Source organism: Vigna umbellata, chromosome 4 (assembly GCF_029865625.1).
Source record: "Vigna umbellata cultivar VRB3 chromosome 4, Vumbellata_1.0, whole genome shotgun sequence".
Taxonomy (NCBI): domain Eukaryota; kingdom Viridiplantae; phylum Streptophyta; class Magnoliopsida; order Fabales; family Fabaceae; genus Vigna; species Vigna umbellata.
Genome location: NC_142168.1, coordinates 42016513 through 42036959, shown reverse-complemented (window position 1 = coordinate 42036959; position 20447 = coordinate 42016513). Strand labels below are relative to the sequence as shown.

General features: G+C 30.1%; 1 pseudogene; it reads right to left on the bottom strand.

Moving 5' to 3' along the window:
* Nucleotides 1-1111: 1111 nt before the first annotated feature.
* Nucleotides 1112-2284, bottom strand: LOC124845439 (TLC domain-containing protein At5g14285 pseudogene; annotated as a pseudogene).
* Nucleotides 2285-20447: the final 18163 nt, after the last annotated feature.

Below are 20447 nucleotides of genomic sequence, written 5' to 3'. Positions count from 1 at the left end.
CATAAACAAACTAACCTAGCCCAATCAAAAAGAGCAATTGAAAAATAGGAAAGAGCAATCAGAAATAGCATATGTAAATGAAGAAATTCACAAACATGGAAGGAAGGAAGAATTTGAGGCCTCACAGTTTCAAGAGAATCAACACCCAAATATGAAAATTTAGTTTGTAGAGTCAAAGTTGTTTCATTAATAGAAAGCTCCTTTACAATTGTGCATTGGATAATTTGCAGAGTTTCTGGATGAGCCTTCGGCTAGTAAAGGGAACATATAAGAGAAGCTATTGTTGAAAGTTTCTTCAAGCACATCTCGACAGTCACCGTCAACTCACTCCCTTTCGTCAACGAAACCTCCAAAAAGGTTCCAAACCAATTTCACCCAAATTTCTTTTAAAGAAACGAAAATAAAAATGAAGGATATGGACGATGAGGAAGAGATCCAGTCTCATATGTCGCCGACGAGCGAATCCCCGATATCTTTTCTGAGGGCGAACGGTTGAATAATGTTAACTCTTGGAATGCTGACACCATTGAATAGTTTGACATTAGCGCTTCTGATTCAAGCGCCGTCGAAGGGGAACGATGGGGGAGTAGGCGACGGAGGAAGGGAGGATTGCTGGAGCGGAGACGCAACGATGGTACTAATTGACTCATGGGGAGAGAGGTATCTAGACTCATGGGAAGGATTGCTGGAGTGGAGGATTCCAAAGGAACCCTAATTTGAGGAAGCACTCAGATTTCTCTAATCCCTAATTTTCATAAACAATTCATTTTAATTAACTTCTCTCAATTTCTTTAATTTTAAAAAAACAAATATTCATGTTAGATTAACTTAACCCTTGCCACATCATTCAAAACACTATCACATCAGTCTAACCGTGTTTGTTCAATTTGACAGCAAGCCTTTATTTGTTTCAATTTTTCAAAAATAAGGACCCAATTGAGAGACCGAATAAGTAAGGGACCTATTTGAGATTCTCGACGAAAAAAAGGGACCTATTGAAATATTAAACCTAAACATTAATATCATCTATCCATCTTTTACTTGCCTGTTTTTTTTTTCATGTTATTATTAACATTGAAATTAATGTAAAATTAACATCATGATACAAAGATTACTAAAAAAAAACACAAAATAGATATAAATTAGAAGTTTGTGTTTAACATTTATACACGAACTCCACCTAAGGTAGTTTTTTTTTCTTCATTTTTTTCTAAGAGAGTTTGATCATACCCAAATATTTATTACACGAAAAACATTTACATAAACAGTTGACCTAACATGAAAGCTATTAATTTTGTATCAAGTCCCACATTAATGTACTATCTTATCTTGTCCTCAACTTTCCTTGATCTTTCTTCGTAGACTTCAATCCAAAGATTAGAAACCCACGCAATGCTCGCAGCAATGGCCACCGACACTACAACGACCCAGGAAATCCAAACCCACGTGGCAATAAAACCCTCAGCACCTCCACCTGAGTAAAACGCCGCCATCCGGAAAACAACATACGGCCCCAACAAACCTCGTACCACAGAATACAAGCCATAAAACGGAACCGACAAAACACTAGCCACACTCGCCGCGAACTGCGCGTCCTTCCGACGCGCCCGGGCCAATGCCCACGCGTTCTGCGGCGCGCTGGTGACCTCCGCGATGGCCAGGAGTGTGAGCACTGCCACGGCCCCGTGAACCGCCACGTGGCGGCACGTGAGGATGACGAAGAGCGTGGCGAAGTGGTGGAAGACGAACGTGAGGTCTCCGCTGCCGGTGAAGAACGTGGCGAGATGTACGAGATCGGCGGCGAAGTAGGCGGCGCTGTAGTCTAGCACGAGGTTCTGGAAGTTCGTGTTTGGGGCGGCAAGGCTGCGGTTTTCAGCCGAGAGGACGGCGACGACTGCGAGGACCGTCGCCGGGGTGCCATGGAAGAGGGAGATGAGGCAGCTGGAAGCTTCGGGTCGGATCTTGGGGCTCCATTTGCGGAAGATTATGAAGTAACCGAGAAGGTAAATGAAGAAGAAGAAGGTGAAGAATTTGTGGACGTGGTTTTCCATTTGCGTTAGCTTTTGAGAATTGGTAGAGTGAAAGATGGTGCATTTAATAAGGTTTTGTAGAGCGTGCTTTGTTGTGTTGGGAAAGAAAAACAGAACTGGAATGAACAGGGTGGTGGGGGAGGATCAACGGTTTTATTTTTCAAGTTAGATACAAAAAACGAATTCCTTTGTTTAGGTCTTTGATGTTGGAACGGTTTGATTTTGCAAACTAACACATTGTTTATTTTATATAAACTACCCAATAATTATTTTTATTAAATAATTCAACTTATGTTTTAATTAACTATCTTAATTTAAGATTTCGTTAGTATAAAGTTGTTATTAAGTAGTTATTTACATAAAACAAAAAAAAAACTTCCTAATATTATCTTTTTCTTATCTTACTTTTAGAAATTACGATATATTAACAACTCGTTTTATCCTTTACCACCACTTATAACTTTTTATTATCTTTATTAAATAATTAATTTGGATTGTAATTAACTTATTATTCTTATAGTTTAATATTTTATTATTAAAATGTAGTTATTATATGATCGTATAAAAGTTAATCAGTTGTCAACCTATATATAATAATTTTATTTTTAAACACCTGAAACGTAGTATTTATAATATTTTAATTTTTTATTCTATCCTTTACTTGCAAGGATTGATTTTCTAACGAAGTTGAAATTTTGGGTAGATATGATAATGATTTGTTGAGGTAAAAGTGGCAGCCCAGCCCTACCTTCACTTGATCTTTGGCAAACAAACCTAACAAAGATTGACATGTAAATAAGTAGAATAAGATGCAGAAATTATTTATTCCTATATGTAAAGCTAAGTTGGACAGTTTTACAACTCTAAAATCAAACATTATTTCAGATTTTAAAATTCAATGTACAAATGAACTATATGAATGCATATTTAGTTGTAAAATGCCTAATATGAATGGATTAAACTCAAAACATATTGCATTCACATTCATGTGTCTTTTGGTTTCTAAATGATCAGTTAAACCTTTATATAGGTTAAAGCAAATAGTTAAAATTGGAAAACGAATCAACAAGACAGGGAACAACTAACGAAGTACTTAAATCAAAGGCATTTTTGTGTTGATCAGTGGTGGAGATGCATTCTTGGGTTAAGCACTCATTCAGTTAAGCATACAAAGAAGTGAGATGCCATAGAACAAAAGGAAAGGACTAACATAGCAGAACAAACATGACAAAGCATCATACAATCCACATATAAATTAGCTCCCGTACTCTGGATAGATTTAAGTTAGTCAACCTATATCACGTGCACACATACCATGATATCATGACCGGTTTCACAACAACAACATTCATTCTAATATACTCAAGCAAAACTGAATCAAAGGTCCAGGACTTTAATACATTTAAAAGCTTCGTACACTTTAGCAATCTGGCCATAACACTATATTTCACACATGCAACATAGCTTGGAATATAAGAAAAAATAGTAGTTCAACCTAATATGACCATAGCAGTCTGTGGTTTCAATCATTCCCAGACAAGGATCAATAATACAAGAAATGTAATTCCCTAAGATGAACTCAAAGCACTCTAATAATACAATCTCATTATTTTACTAATGCAACCACATTTTTATTCAACATTTAACCATAATTCTACACTAATGCTCACTTCGTTCAGAGACAAAGAGCTTACCTTCATGCTACAACCTCCCTGGACGAAGACAACCTCCTAACACCACACCTTTGCCTTAGAGTGAGCTTCACTCGACCTTCGACGCACTACTACAATTGCAATCATTTTCCAATGATATTTGGTGTTAAACAAAATCTCCAATGCGAACAAAAGCAATACACATATACAGGTTAACTCACACATGCATCACAAAGAGGGCAACCACCAAAAGGTACATAATTTGAAACAATAATTTGAAGCAATAACTTACCTCTATGGCAGCGACAACCTTAGGTGTATTAGCACCTCCGATACCTTCTTTCGCGAAGCCCTTCTCACGCAGCGAAAGCCACTTCGTCACATAGCCCCTGGATTAGCCTCCCTCGGCAACTAGAAGCTCTGCCCAAACCGCGACACCAACCCTAACGCAGCGACAACACCTCCTGACGCCGCCAAACCACCGTCGTAAAGAAATAGGAGCTCGAAAAAGTGAGAAACAATGGCAATGATGGTTTCGGATTGTGAACGACAGAGGGAGACAAAGATTAGGGCAGGGGAGAGTGGAAAGCGTTGACCTGACAAATTGGGAGTGAAAGTTTGGGGGAAGCTTTCGCAGAGAGTATTTGGGAAAATGGAAGAGGGAGATCCCAAATTCTGATTTCATTAAGTGAATGCCTATACCGACGGCCAAAAGCCTTCGCTGCCCAATACCAAAGGGCAAAAGCCTTCGGTAATGACCATCTTAAATGACCGTTGGGAAATCCTTCGGTATATCAATTTTATCGATGACCAAAAGGTCTTCGGTAATAATCCTTCGGTAATCAGCGCATTTCTTGTACTAAAGAGAGTTTTCTCAAAAAATATTTTTGTCATTAGGTAGACAAGATATATCAATTCATAGATTTATTTTATTTTAATAAAGACTTAATTTAATATTTTTTTTGTTAAATTAGTTATAACCACATCTTTTTAAGTTTTATGTGTCAATTTATAATATTTTTGCTTTTTTAAAAGTTTTTTCGTCTAAGTAGTCAGTATTACGTATTAATATTAATATTAGTATCACGTATTAATACTAATGTTATGAGTTAATGTTTTATATTCAATTTGATTTTCATATTTTTTATTTAATTAAATCTAAATTTTGTTTAAAATTGAAAAATGTTATTTTGTCCACGTATAAGATTTGTTCGATTTTTTTTAAGTTAATTAGACTTAACTAACTAAAAATTTAGTTGAATTGAGTTTACTTATCAATAAAAATAAAAAAATCTACAAAACTTCTTCTATTTTATGAAAAATATAAAAAATACTATTTATTTTATAAAATTGTGAATGTAAACGTAAAATTCTTATTGTAATTTTTAAATTTTAATATTTGAATAAAACAAATCCTTTTTTAGCTTAGTTATAAATTTAATTCCTCTAACATTAATAAAAAAATGCTAATATCCACATCAAATTTAAACCGACTTATTAATATTGTTTATATCTCTTAATTTGTCTATCTAAATCAACTTTATAAAATAAATAATATTCTTTTACAATTTTTCATAAATAGAACAAGTTATGTAATTCATTTATTTTTATTGGTAAGTAAAATAACTACTTTATAATTTTTAAGTTAGCGTTGACTGTTCTATATTTTTATAGAAACAACATTCTCTAATCTTAAAAATATATATAAAAATTAAACTTAATATAAACCATAAACATGTGATGCTGACTTAACACTTAAAAATATATATAGAAATTAAATTTAATATAAATCATTAACATGTGATGGTGACACTAACACGTAATATTGACATTATCACTCAACATAACATCACTCATCCATAAAAAAAAAAAACAAATAAAGTAAAAAGAAAAATATACTACAAAATTACCCATAATATTACAAAGACATCATTAACCATATGAACCAAATAGTAATAAGGACTTAGTTGAGAAAAAAACAATATCAACACTAAATTGAATCATACAAAAAGCAAAAGAAATTAAGGTCAAAATAAATGAACTAATTTAGTAAGTAAACCTTTTTTTTTCTTAAGTTCATCTTTTAATAAGGTAAAATTTTATCTTTTAAAAAAATAATTTATTTATTTATTTGATAAAATAAATAATTAAAAAAGTTCTCTACATCTCAAAAAATTAAAAAAAAAACTATTTTTAAAATAACTAGAACATAATTTTTTAATATTATTTAAAAAAATTATGTATATCTTATTGTATTACTTTTAATATTTAATAATATTTTGGTATCACCTTTTAATGGGACGATTTTATCATTTAATAAATAAAAAAAATTTATATTTTATTATTTATTTATTTTCTTTTGGTGTTACTTTTTAGTTGAACGATTTTATCATTATATCAATAAAAAGTAATGTATTTATTTATTGCATAAAATATACAGTGAATAATTTCTCTTTTATTTTAAAAAACTAAATAAATGTTTTAAAATAATAAAGTTTTTAAATATTACTTTTAAGTTGATTCCATGCTTTTTCAAATAATTCATTCTAAAGCTTATTATTCTAAAGCTTATTATTTAATTAATTATTTTGTTAGATTTCTAAATGTAATTTTCAATTAATTTGTTGGCGTTATCAATATTATTCAAAGTAAATTTTTAATTAAAAGTAAAAACTTTGTAGATTACTTATAGTAAATTTAACCAAAGTATATCTCGATTAAATATTATTATGTCTAATCATGTATATTATTTTACTTTTTACATAAAGTAAAAAGTTAATTAACCAAATAACCGTCTTGATTAATTCTTGTTAAAGTTTTTACCTTTAATCAAAGTACATTCTCAATTATTGGCAAAAAGTCATTATATCAAATGAAAGTTTCTAACTTTAATCAAAGTAAATTCTCAATTTAAATTAAAAGCCCTTGGACTCATATAATTGATGTGTTATGTAGATTTAACACCATGTTAATTTTCTATAATGTAAAAATAATTACTTTTACTTGATTAAAAGACACAAGAAAGATAAAAATAAATCACAACAAGAATTAAAAGAAAAAACAAATTTATTCATCTAATCTCATAATCCAATTAAGAAATTACAACAGAATCAATCCGAGAGGCTTCACACTCCATTGAACATAGGAATACATAAAAATAGAAGATGAGAGGATGGAGAACATGAGAGAAGAGAGAGAAGACAAAATTAGGACCCCAAATGTCTAGCAAACCAAGTTTTGAAGCTTAATTATCAAAATAGTCAACAAATATGGCTTATGGAGATAAGCATCTAAGGAAAGAAAATGTTTTTCAAACGTATCATCTAAAGAAAGACGCCAAAAGATATTATGAAACATATATGTAAACATCTAATCAATAAAATATCCAAAAATATCACTCAAATAGCACCAAATAATAGGAAACCTCTAACAAGAGAATCCTAACATTTATGCATGATAAAAAAGTTAAAAATTATTTAAAATAGTAGCGTCTACTGAAGAAATATTATTAACATATGAAGCTAAGTTTATAAATAACGTTTTCTAAGACTAAACCATTTAAATAAATCATAAACAACGACTGAAGGAAAAAGTATATACTTGACCTGAAACATCTTAGCATTTGCTCAATCAAAATGAAAACCTAGGGTTTTATATGAGAAGCTATGCAGATCGTACAAGTGCTAATACAAAGTTTGCTCAAAATAAGAAAATACAAAACAATGTTTTCTTGAATTTTATATTATCTAACATGTTGTTTACAAGAAGCGTTCGATTAATAAGAAAAGCCTGCATGAACCCTTTTTGTCAATATGCTTAAGGATTTCTATTCATGAAGTGTCAAAAAGAAAAATAGTTTACAAAGGTATCATCCAAGGGATATGTGCAAAACAATAAGATGTTTTCTCAAGCTCTCTAATTCAATTATCTATTCTTGAGAATCATAAAAACACTGAAGCTTAATATCTTACATCTAAAAATAGGGTTATAAGTGAAAGTCACTAGTACAAAAACATCGTATAACATCGATATTTCTCGACCTTTAATGTCGAATTCAAGGCCCCTAATCTCTTGTTTTAATTCCTTCCAAAAATTCGATTCACATTGTTTTAATTTCGGAATATCAATTTTAAAATTTGATTCACACTGATTTGATAATTTCATTTTTTTGGCCCTTAATCATATCAAAGAAAATTGTGGTATATTCCTATAGGTTGGCATGTTAAAACATTTAATCCGTTACTTAGCTTACAATACTCTAATGGTATTTTTTTGGTTGCACGTTAGAGTCTTAGTCCCTCATTGCCTTATATAACATACAAAGAACATAATGATATTTACATGCTCATAAAAAATATGATATACATTATTATTTTACCTTAAAGCATCAGTGACTGTGTGTCCAGGTTCAAAGCACCTAGGCTACTCTTCATTCTAAAGAAAAAACATGACCACAATAAATAAAACATCTACACTGGTCAGGGTTCAAATGCCTAATCTCTAGCACCACGTCATACATAAACCAACAAGCCATCAGACTTCACTTTGTCATAACCATGCATAACAATTCACACAAGCATATTCAAGTACAATGCACCAATAAGAGAATATTAATAGAATTAAAATAAAACAGGTTATGCATACGCACATGAATTGAACATGTGACCATAAATTCCACAACCAGGTGCTCAACTAATTGAGCTACACAACACTTTGTAAAGCATACATTTTCTTATTAAGATATACTTAAACAACGTTCGCAACATCCCTTTCATACTTTAAATTTTCTCGGGTCTTACTCGAAAGATGAAGACAAATTATCTAAGACTAAAGGTCATGATGGCTCATACGAGATCGAAGGTTGAGACAAATCAATTAGGCCAAGAGTCGAGACAATGTGACTCTGGAAAACATTTAAAGTGGGCCAACTCAAGTCGAAGGTAGAGACGAGCTAAATGGTGTTGAAGGTATACACGAACCAACTCAAGCAATGGTAGAGACGACATAACCCAAGTTGAAAGTTGAGATTGGTCATCTAGGTTGAAGGTTAGGACAATTCTTCCAGGACTAAGATCGAAGGTCTAGATAGGTTGTTAGATGGCTTAGCCTAGACCGAACTGAAGGTAGAGATGAATTGGCATGGGTCAAAGGTAAGGATGAGAGGACCCAAGTCAAAGGTTACGACAGGTTGTTCAAGGTCGAAGGTGAAGACTGGTCATCTAGATGAAATGTCAATACTAGTTTATTGGGATGTCATTAAAGAAGAGATGGCCTAGGCCAAAGTTTTGAGACAGGTTGGCCCATTCATAAGGTAGAAATGAGCTAGCCCAAGCCCATAGTCGAGCTGAGTCGATTCAAGCCTATGGTTAATGCAAGACGATCTAGGTCAAAGGTCGAGACAAGTTATCCTAGGCAAAAGTTTTAGCCAAGTAGGCACAAGTTAAAGGTCAAGCTAAGTTGTTCGAGTTAAAAGTCAATCAAAATTGGACAGGTTGATAATCAATATGAGTTTGCTCGACCCAAAGGGTCATGCTTAGTCATCTTACACCAATAGTAGATTCGAGTCAACCTAGATTTGATCTAACTTTGTCTATCGTGATCTTAAACTAACTCAAATATGTTGGTCCATGGGTTGGCCCTAACTTATAGAGCTTTTTGAGTTATTTTGACCTTGTGGACTTTTTCTTATGTGGGCCTTTTGACCTTGTGAGCTTTTTTTACCTTGACCCATATAGACCACGACTAAGACTTTTGGCTTGGCCAAATTGATATGTCTAATGATAATATTCTTCAGGAAAAGTATTATAAACTAGAGCTTGGTTGGTGAAAATTTAAACATGTTGTATTAACTTGGAAAATTTAATAGATGCAATCAATGTAGAGGCAATGCTTTAAAGAAATGGAGACAAGAAAAATTGTGAATTTAGTTTATTATCACCAGATATTGATGTAAGGGATTTTTAAAGTAGTAATATTGTTAGTGTAACATAACTAGTATGATTGACCCTCTTGCTTGGATAAATAGATAAGAACGAGATTTTGTAACATAAATTGATTAGTTTACTAGTATTGGTAATTCATGACACAAATTTTCTTAATATAAGGTATCACATCATAGGTTCAGTTATGTTTAGGTGCAGGAAGAAAAAGTAAGAAAGATTATCTTTGAAGGGAATTAGAAGTCCATGAGAAAGATTATCATAATCTTGATATAAAGATGATGATAGTAGTATTGCCTTGAAGAGTTGAAGGATTATCTTTATATTGCTTAATTTCACAATTTTAATGATTACAAGAACCTCAAATACTTATTTAATCCAATGGAGCAATATGAAACAAAGGTTATTGATGAAGTTTTAAAGAATTGTTAATCAAATAAAAAAAAGTTAATCCAGTATTAAGTATTATTTGAACTGACTATAAATTTAATGATAAAAGTAGATGGAATATATATATATATATATATATATATATATATATATATATATAATGAAATTTATAAAAGTGATATCAAAAGTTATTGATATAGTAAATAATTTAACTTTTAAAGTGTTATCACATTTTTATTATGTTATTTAATGTAATGAGTAAAAAGTGTAAATATGAAAACTATAATCTATCAATATAATATTACTTAATGTCTGAATAATAAAATAAACATTATAAATAGTATAACGGTTAAAAAAATAAGGAAATAATACAAAAAGATTTCTTAACCATTATTATGAATTTTTATTCAATAAAAAGTTAAAAATAAAAATAATAAAACTTTCTCTCATAATATGATAAAAACATTTAAATAAATAACAAATAGTTTGAGGAGAAAAAGAAATAAATATAAAATGTTAGAAATAATATTTTAAAAAGCTTTATATGAGATAGAGTGTAAAAAGAAATGGTACAAGCTAAGGAAAAAAGTTGCTTACCAAATACTTCTAGAAAGGTACACAGTTTTCAACTAAAAAAGAAAAAAAGGGGTAAAAACTAGCTAGATCAAACAGACACATATACTTTAGTTTTTATGTAAAACAAATTATCACTATCTCCACACCAAAACTCACGTTACTTTTCCTTATGTTGCAATATATTTAATTCCACCCATTGATATTTGTATGTCAATGGATTTTAAGTATACACTTCAAATTGTAATATTAGTATTCAGCCATTTCTTCCTGCACCTCCCTAACTTTCAAAATCTCCCTTTTACCCTTATGAAATATAATTAAAAAAAAGAATTAAAATAGTATTGTTTTCTTTCCTTCCTACACAACCTTCGTCCTTCGGCTTGTTCTTCAGCTTGTTAATGTAGTTTATTTTCTTCGTGCTTATTTTTCTCTTTCTTCTTTAGAAGAAAATTCAGCAATGAAGATTAAGTTTTTCTTCAACTTGGAAAGAAGTATGACTTTATTCTAGTAGAAGAAAGACTTGAATCTTTTCAGATTAATCGATCTTATAAACACATGTGAATTTTCAATTATACAATTCGAAATGTATTTTTGAATTTGAAATTGTATTTCCAGATTACAAAATACCTTGATCAATCCGAAAAACATTGAGAATACCCGAAAAAGGGATTGAGATGCAGAGGGAAAAAAAGGGAGAAAAGAGAGGATTGAGGTGCAGAAGGAGAAATGAGAGAACTGCAGTAGATTTTCTTAAAAATTTTGCAAGGGTAAAATGGGAATATTGAAAATTATGGCGGTGCAGGAAGAAAACATGGGGATGCACGAAGAAAAACCCATTCTATGTTATTATTTTTGGCGTTTTTTTCAGATTTAGATTAGCCAGTCCAAGGAATTTATTAGCAGTACTAAGTCTTGAGGGAGAAAATTTATGAGGTTACGTTACTCCCTACACTATTGCTCGTTGCACTTTTTAAATTTCAAAACTATTTTTAATATTTAAAATATCCTACACTCCATCTCTTTTCTTTAATGGATGTCATTATCCGTTAAAGAAAAAATTATTCAACGCATATGTCATATCATTGAGTTTTTTTTATTAATTTATTATATTTTAAATTAATATATAAATATTATTTAAATTTTAAAAAATTTATTATATAATTATATATAAATTAGTTTTATTTTATTTAGTAAAATATTTATTATTAATTTAATTTATATATTATTATTTAATTAATTATTATAAAACTTTTTATGTTATTAAGTAAACGGATGTGCCACATCCGCATGTGACCGTAAGTTTTATTTTTAGTTTATTTAATTTATTATATTTTAAATTAATATATAAATATTATTTAATTTTTAAAAAAATTTATTACATAATTATAAATATATTAGTTTTATTTTATTTAGTAAAATAATTATTATTAATTTAATTTATATATTTTTATTTAATTAATTATTATAATATTTTTATATTATTATTAGTTAAACGGATGTGTCACATCTATTATTTTTTTTTTTTTAGTTTTTAGGTTATGGATGTGGTCATATCCATTGACGGATATCAACATCCGTTGAAGGTGAAACGGATGTTGATATCTGTTGAAGGCGAAATTGGAAGGGTATATTAAGTATGGGATGGTGCATAGAGGTTTTGATGGTGGTAGAGGGAGCAACACTCAAAATTTATAAGTGAGTATTTTTTTAAGTGAAGCTTACAAGAGAAACGGAAAATGTAAAAAGAAAAAAAAGAAATTGTTTTGTTTTAAGGGTTTTTTCTTTTCTTTGATTATTTTACATGACGAAAACACTTTAGGGCATATATTTGAAACCTGGCTACCGAATTGAAAGCTGTAATAATATTTGACGAGAAAAAGAGAGTTCTAGACAGATCAGTTGGTAACGAAAAGAAAAGTTATTGCGTAACATTTAACTGTAAAAAGGTAAATTAAACCAATTTATAAATATAGTTCCTGAAATTATTTGATTTTATAAGACTTCAAAATGCAATGAAATATTATTTATTCTGAAAAAACAATCGATGTAATTAGTTTCGTAAAATTCGGAAACTTAGTTTCGAGATTATTTCAAAACTAAATTCTAGAAATCATTTGCTAGATGTTAGCATATGTTGTAGAAATTAGTTTTTGTAAAAGTATATTTATCAAAAAAACTGGTAGAAAGAGAGGAGAGAATGCAAACAAAATACTATTCAATTTATATATATATATATATATATATATATATATATATATATATATATATATATATATATATATATATATATATATATATGAACATATATTTATCTGCTCATTTAATTTTTAATATTGAATTTTTAATATATGAGTATATATGACTAAAAAAAAATGACGTAAGCCAACCTAATTTATCTAACCACAAGTTGATTTATTTCTATTCAATTACAAGTCAACATATTTCTATCCGGTCATAAAGTCTACCTATTTTTAAGCCGATCTATTTCTATCCGGCCATAAATTAATCTATCGTAATTTAATGGCTATTATTCTTTAATTTAGCATATTTTTATCAGAGAACTGGATTATAGGGTAAATGGACCATTAGACCCATTCTAGTGCCTATAGGTAAGGGGCCACAAATGTCATAATAAGTAGTATAATCATCGAGGTAAATAATTTAGAATCATATTTACAACATTAACTGTGTTATTTGACATACTCGACTAACTTGGACATCAAAGTGTCTTTTTCAAGCACACCTTCATTCAGTAGTGAAAGATGAGTACCAAGAGGAAAAAGGAAAAATAGTTGATGCATTGAAGATTCAGGAAGTTCGTGAAATTAATCTTTTATATATATATATATATATATATATATATATATATATATATATATATATATATATATATATATATATATATATATGAAGTCTGTGAAGTTAATTTTATTCTACGTAGAAAGAAGTTGTCCCTAAAATGGACAGGAAATCATGCTATAGGAAAATAATCTTTTCAAACAAAAACAAACAAGAGTAAAAATTTAAATAAAAGCGCACAAGAAGTTTAATGTGATTTTGCACAATACTCCACAAAAATATTACTTAGCATGCAATTTTCATGGATAAAATTATAAAGCCTTTTTTGTGCAACCAAAAGTCTCACATGTTCTAAAACAAACATGCTAATAACATATCTACTTGAATTGTTATTGCCACTAGTGATCTAGTGGACTCAGTGATAATGACAATTTTTTTGCGTCATTAGCCCTCATTACCTTCCACATCAAACTCGTTGTCAACAACTTTCACATAATTGTCACCGACAACTCATTACTCAAAGTAAAATCCATCATCAACACAATTTCAACTAGGGATGGCAACGGGGCGGGTTGGGCACGGGTAGTGCCTACCCGCAACCCAATCCGTCGGATAAAAATGTACTAACTACCTATGTGGGTACTCGTTTAAAAAATACCCGCGAATACCCACAAAAAATAAAAAAATAGATATATTTAATACATTTTTAAAATAAAATTTAAATAAAATTACAAAAGATATATAATATAAATTAAATTTAACCTAATAAAATATAATTTTATTTTATTTTTAATTAAATTTAATTAAAAGATATATAAATTATTAAACTTTTTTAATTTTTTATGGGTACCCACAGGGGCGGATAGTATACTATCCGTATCCGACCCGTTTAAAAGCGAATATTAAAATACCTGCTACCTGTTACTTGTGAATAATAAGTACCCGCCAGTAATTTTACCCATGAATACCCGTGCCTGCAAGTAAAATTATCATCCCTAATCTCAACCAACTTAACCAACTTAGACCTAACCACACACGTACATCAACAAACATTATAAAAAAAAGATGATAAGACTAACTTCTCTCCAAAAGCACAAAAAACTAACCTCTCTCCAAAATCACAACAATTGGTTTTGATTAGTAAGCCAAATTATTAAAACCTAAGCTCTTATATCAATATTGAGAATCATGCGATAAGAAAATAATATCACATTCATAAATAAGAACACAAATATATAAAAGAAAAACACAAGAAATTTGTAGATAACACTACAAACCCTTCGTAATACATAACTAGTCTTTCCTATACCCAAAAGACAATTGTGATTATAACTCCAAAAATCATTCTTTATTTTTACAGTGCCTCTTTTTCATATTACTTTCCTTGTCACGGAATCAAATCCATTACCTAACAATTTTCATTATACTAAATCGAATTTGATTGTTAGTTATATGAAAATTTAAACATAACCAAAAAAAATCAATAGATACAATATCTATAAGTTTTGTTATTATATCAATTGAAACATTTGTTATAAAAAAGAAGACTAATATTAACCTAAAGAGTTATCAATTTTGTGTTATCGTCATTTTTAGTGATTGGTAATTTCTTTTCCCAAAAACACCTTTAATGCCATAAGTTTATATATATAGTAATGAAATTCGATCTTAATTTGCGTAACTACCCACCTTTTTCAAGTTGAAACAACGGAATATGTGAAAATGAACAAATTATTTAAAATCATTTTCTATTCGGTTCAATTTGTTTGTAAAGCGTATTAGAAAATTGAAAGTGTTAATCTTGTCAATACAATTCTGTTGTTCTCTTAAAATTTGTTTCTAGAATACTTCAATAAGTTACAAGAGAAGAATTAAACGAGAGAACATTTCGAAATTGCTTATGTTTTTGTTAAAAAAATTGTTTGAATAACAAGTGTTTAAGATGGAAATATATATAATTGCTGAGTAGTGAAAAAATATTCTTAAAATCAGTTGTTAAAACAAAAAAATAAATAAATAAAAGAGAATCAAATAGACCCACGTGTTTGATTTGTTTCCAGTTTTCGCTTTTAGTTAATAACTTAATATTTTAATCACTAATCTTAATATATCATATTATTCTCCTTTACTACTTTTTTTTAGAATTTATAAATGCAATGATAAAATATATTAATTAAATATTCCCTTTATATAATCCTTAAAGAATGAAGATAATGTGATATTTTTGTAATTAACAATAAATTGAAAATAACAAGGATAAACAGAGTCTATTGTACCATTCTCTTTATGACATTCTAATAAACAACACAAAAATGGCCTTTTTAACAATCATAAAAAAAAACATAAACGAAAACTAGATATGGATAAGTTTTCAGTGCAATACAGCGAAATTTTACCAAAACACCATTGAATATAGATGTATGACTTATTAAAGAAGAAAATGCACCGAAAGAAACAATCATATAATAAATCCAAGTACAACTAAAAGTCATAGAGTGCATTACATATGATTCAAGCCTTGTACAACATCTTAATTTGATATTTTTAATTAAGTTTTATTTTAGGGTTTTACAAAAGAAAGAAAATACTATTAAAAAATACACAGTATAAGAATTATTAAAACAATAAAATTTGAATTTAACTTAATTTTATAAAATCAATTTAATAATATGAGATTTTCAATATAAAACCACTTATAAGTTATAAATTAATATTATTTCAAATTAAGATTCTAAAATATATTTTTATAATAAAAAATCATGCGTTCATGTCAAAAATATCAATCATGAAAACCGATAAGGTTTAATAACAAACTATACAATAAAAACAAAAATAAACCTTAAATATTTATAAGATCATATTAAAATAGTATGATTTAATTTTAACTTAATATTTTAAAATTAATTTAAATAAAATTCATTTTTATTTATATATTATAAATTGATTTTACTTTTAAATAACATGAGACTTTTACTAATAAATAAAAAAAGTATTGAAAGAAACATTGATATTAGGTTTATAGGTATAGAGGGTGGACAAATCATTTGACTAATGCCAAGTACATGCTATTGGCCAATGACATATATGTCTTCTTTTTATGTGTAGATGGGACCAATAAACCTATCAAAGGTTGTGACTAGTGACCTGCAACTAAAATAATTCAATGATTTGAATATTATAAGAGGCTGCTGCATGCTATATATAACTATATCATCAAATGGTACTTGAGAATTTTCAAAATAGATATATATTTTTTGGTGTATGGTTCAGATCATGCATTCAAAAAGCTACTAGTTTTTGTTATCCCAATGTGTATCTTTCTATTAAACAACTCCATAGCCCATGAGAATAAAACTTATTATATATTAAAAAAAAAACTTCAAAGTTGCTTGATTGAATGGCAATAATTAAACTGTTTATCTTTTCCTAATCAACGTAAGATGTGAACGGTTAAGGACATGATTTGAGATAAAAACAAAACAAAATCAATTATTTTATTGATTAAGATATAACTTTTTACTTTTTGCAAACGAACTACAACATAACCAATATGATAAAAAGGGGTCGATTGAGTTCAGATTAATTAATATATACGTATGTAAAAAAATTAATTTTAAAAAAAAGTATATTTATCTAAAAATTTATACATTGGATTGTCTTTAGAATATGTAAATAATATATATTTAAGGATTCATTTGGTTCCGATTCCGTCTAATTTTAATTAATTTGAATATTTAAAGTATGTAAATAAGAAATTTAATATTCTAATGAATTATGATGGATTAGATTAGTTTGGATTTAATATAACGTAAACTAACTAAATCGTTTTATATTTATTTAATTAATTGATTCTTATTTCTTGGATTCGTAAAGACCAGTTATTATTAGTTTGGTTCTCGTATTTATATTTTTTCTTTTAAAACCCGAATAAGAGAGTGTATTAATATAAGAATATACAGAGAAAAACTCTCCATAAACATAAGGCTAATTAAACATTTATAATTAAATAGGTTGAAATTCTAATATATCAAATTCTGTTACTTTATTACACTACTATTATTGCATATTTTGTTTAAATGAGTATCAAAACTCTTATGAATATAACCTTCTGTGAAAAAGACTATATTGTAAGTTATATCAAAATTATCGTCATTATTCTCATTTCATCCCTTAAATTAGATAACAAACATGTAAATAAGTGAACCATTTATTCTATTAATAAATGTCACTTTATTATCTTCTAAAAGTTAGGAGCGGTTTAGTGAATTATTTATCATAATTGAGTTATTTATCATAATTGAGTATTTGAGTTCTGGTCGAACATACCTGGCTTTTGGCCTTGACCTTATATTTATAAGGCATCTCATGGATCATAAACTAGCACATATCCAATAAAATAAAAACAAACTTACTTTTAGATTCGGTTAATTACTCATAAACAGTTTATCAATATCTTTAATCATATATCTTTGATTATTTTATCGTATGCTAGACTATGGGCCCAATAATAACTTAAACGCTGGCCAAATTATGGCCCAACATTGTTGATGTAGCGGATGGACCAAACGGTCCCGAGTGTTAATCGTTCGTTCTATACTATATACCATACATATGCCCCCAAGTTTGAGTTAACCGTTCGGCTTTAGCCAAGGTTAACTATAGGACTTGTATGAGCTTGAGAGAGGTCATTATCGTGGTGTTGGGGAGCTTGTTTTTAATGTGCTTTTAGTCGTTGCTCATCTCTGAACCGAACAACGAGAACAACGAACTCTAGGAGATGGAAGTTCTTTCAAAAACCTTTTCCCATGTTGAGCAGTAGACGCTGCAAATCTGGACGATCGATCAAGCGAAACCGCTTATTATTTTATTGGACGTTTGAAGCCCAAAACGACAGATCTATATTAAGAGGTGTCCTTGGTGAGCTATAGGTGCTTTACTATCTTTTGAACTGCAAAATAGATAAAAAGGTGGTCGTAATAACATTAACAAGCACAATCATTAAGAAGGTTCCTCGCCGCTCAGTTTAGGACCAGGGGTTCTCGGAGAGCGTTCCCTAGGTTTTTTGGACGAGAGTGAGAGTTCACGGAGAACGTTCCTCACTGCTCGGTTTAGGACGAGAGTGAGAGTTCCTCACTGCTCGGTTTAGGACCAGGGGTTCTCAAAGAGCGTTCCCTGGGTTTTCTGGATGAGACTTTGTCGCTCGGTTTTTCAACCTAGGAGTTCGTTTTGGAACTTCCTAGTGGACGAGAGTGTCAGTCCTTGGGGATGTTCATCACCACTCGATTTAAAACGAGAGTGAGAGTTAACGGAGAATGTTCCTCACCGCTCGGTTTAGGACCAGGGATTCTCAGAGAGCGTTCACTTGGTTTTGTAATATCTCCATGCAACCGTTCGATGACTTGAGACGATAATCTCCAGGTTGACCAAGTGGTTGTATACAGGATCATGTCATTTATACTGAAGAGAAAATAACAATTGGAATTCGAATGGTAAAAAAAAATGTAGGCAATCAAATTAATATTAAAACAATTTGGGTTATAAAGCCAGATGGCCGGGCAGGGGAGACCGTTCGCTCTTCGGTTGAAGGTTTGAAAGCCAAATTGAGGAAGCCACATTAGAATGTGTCTCGGATGAGCTGTAGGTTCTTTATGCTTTGTGACCAAACTAGAGAGAGAGACCAGGGTCTGCCCGGGCCATACCTTGTAAGTAATAACAATTGGTACATTTGGAAATAACAAGGAAGTAATAGAGAAGAAGTGCACAAAGCTTGTGATGCCGAACGGTCGAATGGATTGAACACTGGATGCCAAATTTGCTTAGTACCTGAGGCCATGGAAGGCCGAGCAGTTGAAGGGCCGAATACCTGTGAGGCCGAATGACTGAATAGTTGTGAGGCTAAATGACCTAATAGTTGAACGGTTGAACATTTGACATGCCAAATTTGGCTAAGTGGTGAATGCGCCATTGGACCCTAAATAAGTCTTGAATAATATTATAATATTGAATTAAGATATTTAAATTAAATCATTCAGCAAGGAAGAATAATTATCAAAATATATGTATTTTTGAACAAAGTCGAATGCAGGCAGGTGCTAAAGCTATTTTTATGTTGTTGGTGAGTCTTTTCGTAGGTGATGCATCAATCACAGAGGATGTTTTTATATGTTGAGATGGATAACATGAATATTCCAAATGGTTTAGAAGTATAAATTAAATATATAATATAAAATGAATTTAAGATGGTTATATCAAAATATTTATCTGTAAAGCCGTAGAAGCTTGTTGACGTTGATGACGAGAGTTTCTTCAATCGGGATCAATATGTAGGGGCCTGGTCAACATGATGATGCTGAGACTGCGTTATTGTCTAGTTCCTTGCGGTTTCAGCGGGATGCCGCTCAGCCCCACGGTGGGCGCCAAAATGTTCCTGCATATAATGTGTAGGACCGATAGACGTACCTTTCTGACATGACTTTCTTGTTTTTCAATAATTGAGTCGCCTACTCCGCTCGCTTATATTCTTGACCAGGGGAGAGGTACCTACAAAAGACACTCTAACGCTCAAGTTAGGAGCGATTTAGTGAATTGTTTATCACAATTGAGTATTTTAGTTCTGGTCGAACGTACCTGGCTTTTGGCATTGACCTTATATTTATAAATCATCTCATGGATCCTAAACTAGCACACATCCAATAAAATAAAAACAAATTTACCTTTAGATTCAGTTAGTTACTCATAAACGACTTATCAATATCTTTAATCAGATATTTTTAATTATTTTATCGTCTGCTGGATTATTGACCTAATAATAACTTAAACGCTGACCTAATTATGGTCCAACATTATTGATGTAGCGGATAGACCGAACGGTCCTAAGTATTAACCGTTCTGTCTATACTATATACCATATACTATTAAACCTGTATTATTTTATAAGAAATGTTGAGCGAATTTGATTGAAAATTGTGTTTAATGGGAAAGTTATTGGTGACGTAAAAGAAAATAATAAAGGAAATAGAAGTGAGAATAAGGGTAGCGTGAAAAAGGATGTGATGTAAGAA